The sequence below is a fragment of the Puntigrus tetrazona genome, unplaced genomic scaffold, assembly GCF_018831695.1.
Source record: "Puntigrus tetrazona isolate hp1 unplaced genomic scaffold, ASM1883169v1 S000000528, whole genome shotgun sequence".
In the NCBI taxonomy this organism is placed as follows: Eukaryota; Metazoa; Chordata; class Actinopteri; order Cypriniformes; family Cyprinidae; genus Puntigrus; species Puntigrus tetrazona.
In genome coordinates, this window is record NW_025048164.1 from 1,150,034 (window position 1) to 1,157,500 (window position 7,467).

Sequence of the window (7,467 nt, forward strand, 5' to 3'; positions counted from 1 at the left end):
TGGGTCAATCAAAGATTATTAGAGTGTTTTTTACAAGAAAATACGTATAGTTTTAACTTTACAGTTTCATCATTTTAACGTTTTTCTGTCAACTTGTTTTCTCACATTTTAATTTTTGGAGTGAAAACAGCATCATTTGTGAATAATAAGAAACCAAACGTTCTAAGTAAAAGAAAAGTTGATTGAATGCAAGATATTTAAATGCAGTCGTTTCAAAGAGTTTCATATAGATTCAAAGTACAGTGTTTTTTTTTATTCTTTTCAGCAGTTTCATCTTCTCTAACACTCTCCATCTCTTCTGGTGATTGATGTAGAATCTGGCTTCTTCAAGTGCATTTGTGACCCCGGACCCCGAAACCAGTCACAAGGGCCTTTTTTTAAATCGAGATGCAGACTCTTCACTGAAGTCTGGTTTGTTCTGATCAGACGATATCTGTCTGAGACGCAACTATTAGATAATCTGGGATCTGAGGGAGCAAAGAAATCGAAAATCATCTTTAGGCTTTTCAAATGAAGTTCTTAGCAATGCATATTTAGAAAAGATTTTTTGATATGTTTACGTTTGGAAATGTACAAAACATCCTCATAATTGTATGGAAATTGTCATTGTATTCTTCTGCTTTATTCTGTTCAGTGCTTTGATGCAACCTGTGTTGTTAAAAGCGCTATAGAAATAAAAACGATTGATTGATTGATTGATTATGATTTTTGGCTTAAAAGAAAGACTGTTTCTACAAATACACCTGAGCTCTTCTGTTCTCCAGAGACACACATGAGCAGGGTTTGCTGGAAGCATTATTTTGAGTCTGAGGAGCAGATGTATGACGAGGCCAGTGTTCAGAGACATTCCTGACGCTCCTCTGAAGAAGGCTTCCCTCAGGATCAGAGTTACCGTAAAAAAACACAAATCTGCCGCTGAGCGAGATCGTTCCCGTCACCTTCCTCTGATTGACTGCTTCGGTGAGCGTTTGTCGTAAAAACCCGTGTTAAAAAAGGAACATTCCTGAGAGTAAACTCAGTCGGAGCGCTGGACCGAGCTTCATGTGTTTCCAATGATCTCGCTCCTCTATTTTTAACAACGTGCTTGACTCATCGGTTTTATTCCACGCGTCATTTCGCCAAAATTCCACTCTAGATAAAGAAGAAAAAATACATAGACATGCCGACACCAAAGTTAAGTAACAATCATCATTACTGAAATAAAATAAAAAAGAGCCGGAAGTAACTATAATGAATCATTATCAAAATAAAATTAAAATTCACACGGAGCACAAAAGAGATATTCAAACACCATAAGTAATTATTATTAATTAATCAATAAAATAGACCTGGAAAACAATTCATGCATGTTGGATTTAGACACTCAATTACTTCATTATTATTCATTAATTACATTAAACCATGCATGTGGAAAAGAAAATTGTTGTTTGATTTAAATAAACTTTAATACCACATACATAAACATTTATATATATGATATATAAATATCAACTTAATATAACATTAATAAATAAAATTAATAAATAATAAAACTAATTCTAAATAATAGATGTTTGTGTTAGAGATGATCTAAACTCTTATATAACAATTTACATATAAATAACAAAATATAACATTCTTATTAAGTTTTTATACATTATAAAAATTGTAAAAAAAAAAAAAAAAAAAAGAGATACTTAAATGGCAAAAGTAAATATAAAAATAAAAAAATGTAAATACAAAAATACATAGAAAGATGTATGCACACGATCCAGTGAACAGATCGACATATTAAACAATTCAGTTTGTAGTGAAAATGGATTCTTAATTAAAATGCCAGTTCTTAGATTGGTTTCGAGTGTTTGAAGTCAAGGTCTGTCTGCTGGTGTCAGACGAGGAGGACAGAACCCGAACGCAGAGCTCTTTATTAAACACAAGGAAAAAAGGCAAAACAAACAGATTCCCAGCATCGGGGCCGGAAACAATAGGTACAAAAGAAGAAAGCAATCCTCAAATAACACACGGAACGAGACTTGACAAGACTTGAGCAGGTACACAAAACACAAGGTGAAAAAAGTTGTTGAGGAAAACGATGAACACTGGTTTGATTGAGACGGTGTTGGGGGCCTTCCAGGACGTGGTTTGGGACCACAGGGATAGAAATGGTCTTGGGGGGCCAGATCAACAGAAGAAGGGGCCCATTTCCCAGGATCTCCATCTCCTTGAGGTGGAAAACGTGGTCAACACCTCCCACTAAGTCCGTGATTTCAAGTGACCCAACTTCTCCCAGACACGGGTTCACCGAGTCCAGCGAAGTGAACTAGCCGAAGCCGAGCTCCTGCGCTAGCTCAAGATGCTTCCGGCAGCAACCTAACATCCTTCCGGCCTGAGATGTGTTCTTGGGGGCCGATTCCTGACAGCAAGGACCTGGGAACTGGAACAATCCCATGCTTAGGTTCTCTGGTCGGTTCAGTCTGTCGGACGAGGAGGATACAACCCAAACTCAAACCAGAGCGCTCCATTAAATACTGGAGGGGGGGCTAGGTTTCCATCCACCACATTTTGAGACCTCACATTAAAAAAAGGGATGGAAACGCCTACTTTTAAAAATGTGCACAAAAAAATATATGCAGTAGAATAAACTTTTTATCCGATGAGAAAAAATGCACATAACCTACAACATTTATTGTGTTTCTTCTGCTCGCTCTGAGATGCAGGTGATTCATCGTATATGAAAATTATTATATTTAGTTGCTTCTCTTTTCTCAGTGATATATATACAGTTGATCGGGAAGAGATGATTTTGTTCTCTTTCACTAGCTGGATCGAAACGGTGCACTATTTGCTCTGTTTTCTGTTATATTCCATGCATTCAGCTCAAATCTTTGGATTAAAACTTAGCTACTGATTGAAACGTGATTCCTACGCCGTACTTAAGAATGATGAAGACGAAAGCTCTTTCCACGTTGCATGATTTTTGCTTATTCTTTCTGTTTTCGTTCAACCCTTCAGAGGAACTTCTTAGGGACACGTTTCAAGGAGCATTTGACTAGAGATTTTAAACGTTCACGAAGGCGAAATCGCACTTCGACGTCGATGCTGGAGTGATCTGAACATCAGTTTCTGAACCTCTTTATAGTTTGGAGACGGTCCAGGACCAGAGCGTTCAGAAGGTCCTCTCTGTGAATCGGTGGTTTTGAACGGCGTTCATTGCGGCGGATCGTTACACCGAGGTAAATCACAGGCTGTCGCTCTCACACAGGCATCTGTTCACGGAGGAAGCCGCAGACTTCACCAGCCTGAGCATAAATCAGTTCAGCAGACGTGTGAGTCCGGCCTTGGCATCACGCACAGCTCTTTCAGCCGCTCCATGAATGATCCTCGCTTTGCTTTTCCCAGCCGGGCTCCTCTGAGGTTCTCACCCATATTTGAGGAGCGTGATGTCGGTGTGTGTGTGTGTGTGTGTGTCTTCAGGGCCTCACACTGGCCGATGCCAAACTAGTGCATTTATCTGCTGCTCCTGCTCTTGTTCATGATGATAGACGCTTATTTCAGAATCCAGTGAACATCAACATTCTGCGTGTCAGAAAACATGTTTATAAGTGATTTAGAAGGCGTTCGATTAGGTTTAACGTTGCAGTCTCATGTAGATCAGAATGATGGCTGAAGGTCTGGAATACATGGCAGCGTTCATTGGCCAAGGCCCGCCCATGAGGTCGTCGTCAAACAGCCAATCACAGTCCGTTTCGTTCATGGAAATGTTGCCACAATAACAGCTAATAAAACTCTCCAACATATATTTTAATGAGTCTATATGACGCAAGCCTTAAAGAATTAGACACACGTCTCCCAAAAATCCTGTATGGATCTGACGAGGACTTTGAAACCCCGGAAGTCAAGGTAGATCTTTAATGGAATCTTATTATTAAAAATGATAATAATAATATCTATTTAGTTATTTTTCTGACTGAAGCTTCAGCACAATTTAATAAATGTTTGTATTTCAGATAAAGTCTGTGTATATCAGTCTCTGTTCATCTGCATCTGAAAGTCTAGACGTGTTCAAAACATAGGTTTTACCGAAATGTTTCTGCGGCCATTTTGTTAAATCTTCCAGGTTTAAGCGTCTCCACATCGTTCCTCAGTTTCTAGTCGTTAAATTCCTTTAAAAACCCGATTCTGATGCCAGTTTTTTGAACGGTAGTGTTCGACCAAAAAAAAAAAAGATATACTGATATAACATTTATTATTTCAGCAGGTTGCCAAACGCTGAGAGTGATGAAGAGTGTTTAGAAACAGCACAAATAAAAAAGAAACAGCGTTTTATGACTTCATGGGAAAGATCAGCGCTGGAAACGACCGGCTCTGCGTCTAATGATTGCGATATATTTTATGAATTTCTGGCGCTTGGAGATTGAGCAACAGTGAGCAGCTGTGATTTTATGGGCTGCGATATTGAAGAGACACAGGCGGCGAGTGAATCAGAACGACCTTTGACCTCCGACTCACACTCTTCACGTGTACTTAGATAGATGGTGTGCTTCGGACGGATCCCACATCTGAAGGAACACTCGCATGGATCTTTTCCTCGTTGTTTATTCATTTGTATTCACTAAATGGCTTTCCGGGGCATTTATGATGAAGATGTTGGCAGCGGAGAGAGAATGTGAAAGTCTGTATAAACAGAGCGTCGGTGATGTAAGACGCACAGATGTGCTCTCCTCGAATACTCCTCGCCGTCCATAAATGGAGATGCAATGTGAGCCGCATCGGAAACGACCGGCTACCGCCGCACCTTCCCCTGATTCTTCATTCAGAAGATGTTTTCGAGATCCTGCGGGACAGACGCATTCCCTTCCTATGATCGGAACGAAGCGTAAGCCACAGCAGAAACCCAAACGGTGTTTTCACAGACGCATTCAAAGGGTACAGACATTCCAGCGATTCCCAGCTAAATCCATTATGCCTGCTGCTTCGACCCAAACCCAGCATCTGTCCGTCAAACCCACGTAGACTGACAGACGAGCTGCTGAAGGGAAGCGTGATATCTGTCCTGACTGAGTCACTTCAGTTATTATGTTTCCAGCAGCTGCCTGTGCGATGTCTTCAAATACTATAAGAAACACTGTCACGGTGCCTGAAGTTAGAGACATTATTAATGTAAACTGAGGCCATTCTCACCATTGCCGGTGAAATATTTAGGTTTGGAAAATATTACATTTACGTCAGACTCTGGCTGTCTTTCACTTTAGACAACTAGCTATGTTCCTAATGTTTAGGTAGATTTTCACCTGCGTAATAATAAATTTATAAATACTTTATTAATTTATTAATTAATTTACTTTATTACTTTATTGTAATATAAAATATAATTATATAATACTTAGATATTATTGTTTGTGTGTTGTTTACTTTTGCTTTAGACAAAACCGTCCAAACAAACAACCAAAAAAATTATAAATATAAATAAAAAAATAATTTCTTACTAGAATAAACCTGACCAATGTTAATTAACTTGACTGAACAATGTATTAAACTGTATTTAAATCTCTTAACAAAAAACCCTGATATTTAAGCCGATGTTTAACATTTTTTTAAATAGACTGATATTTAAACCTCTTAACGAAAAACAAAACCAATCAATATTTGACTGAATAAAATCTGAATAAAAAAATTTAATACACAGAAAAAAAGTATTTAACTCTCTTAATTGGATAAAACCAACTGATTTATACATTTCTTAATCATATTAAACCAAGCAAAGTGTAAATATTTCAATAGAACAAAAACAAACCGATTTTTAAATCTTTTACTATAATAAAACTGACCAATCTTAACTAACTTAACTGAATAATATTTTAACTCACAAAACTAACCTGTATTTAAATCTCTGACGATATTTAAATCTTGTAAAAGTAAAAAAAGTGCCAATGTTTAACTTTTTTTAATAGAACAAAACTGATATTTAAACCTCTTAATGAAACCAAACCAATCAATATTTGACTTTCTTAACAGAAGAAATCTGAATAAAAAACATTTTAATACAGAGAAAAAAAGTATTTAACTCTCTTAATTGTATAAAACCAAGCAGTGTAAATATCTCAATAGAACAAAACCGATATTTAACCGATATTTAACCGATATTTAAATCTCTTACTAGAATAAAACTGACCAATGTTTATTAACTGAACAATATTTAAACTCACAAAACTAACCTGTATTTAAATCTTTTAACAAAACAAAACCAACCGATATTTAAATATTTTCATGACACAAAACCAACCGATATTTGACTTTCTTAATAGAAAAAATCTGAATTAAATAATTTGATTTACTCCATACTGTTATTCTACATTTCTTAAGTGTAAATATCTTAATCGAACAAAACCAACTGATTTTTAAATCTTTTACTAGAATACAACTGACCAATGTTAACTAACTTAACTGAACAATACTCACAAAACTAACCTGTATATAAATCTCTTAACAAAACAAAACCACCTGATAGTTAACTTTCTTAACACAACAAAACTGATGATGTTTAAATCTTGTAAAAGAAAAAAAAACTGCCAATATTTAACTTTTTTTAATAGAACAAAATGACAAATATTTAAATAACTTAAAAAAACAAAACCAACCGATATTTGACTTCCTTAATAGAACAAATCTGAATGAAATTATGTTTTTTTAATAGAGAGAAAAAAGTATTTAACTCTCTTAATTGGATAAAACCAATCGATACCAACTATACATTTCTTAATCATATTAAACCAAGCAAAGTGTAAATGTCTCAATAGAACAAAACCAACCGATATTTAAATCTTTTACTAGAACAAAACTGACCATATTTAAATCACTTAGCAAAACAAAACTAACCGATATTTGACTTTCTTAATAGAACAAATCTGAATTAAATTAAATACAGACAATAAAGTATTTAACTCTCTCAATTGTTGAAAACCAACTGATATTTACATTTCTTAATCATATAAAACCAAGCAATATGTAAATATCTTAATAGAACAAAACCAACCGATATTTAAATCTCTTCCTAGAATAAAACTGATGTTAAACTAATGATAATTAGTTGAACTATTTAAAGAGTAGGATATCTATTAGGATAACTATTTAAACTCACAAAACTAACCTGTATTTAAATCTCTTAACAAAAAAAACTACCGATATTTGACTTTCTTAATAGAACAAATCTGAATTAAATGCAAAAAAAAATGTATACCAACTTATACATCTCTGAATCATATAAAACGAGCAATGTGTAAATATCTTAATAAAACAAAACCAACCGATATTTCAATTTCTTACTAGAACAAAATCATCATAACGTGTACGTTTCTGTAAAGCTGGGCAACACAAATACACTTGACTTGACTTGATCTGTCCGCCTCATTAATCTCCATCTTTCACAGCTGCTTTTGTTCGTCTGACAGTTTCACTCAGCACTGTTTGGAAAGCATCACCTGAACTAAA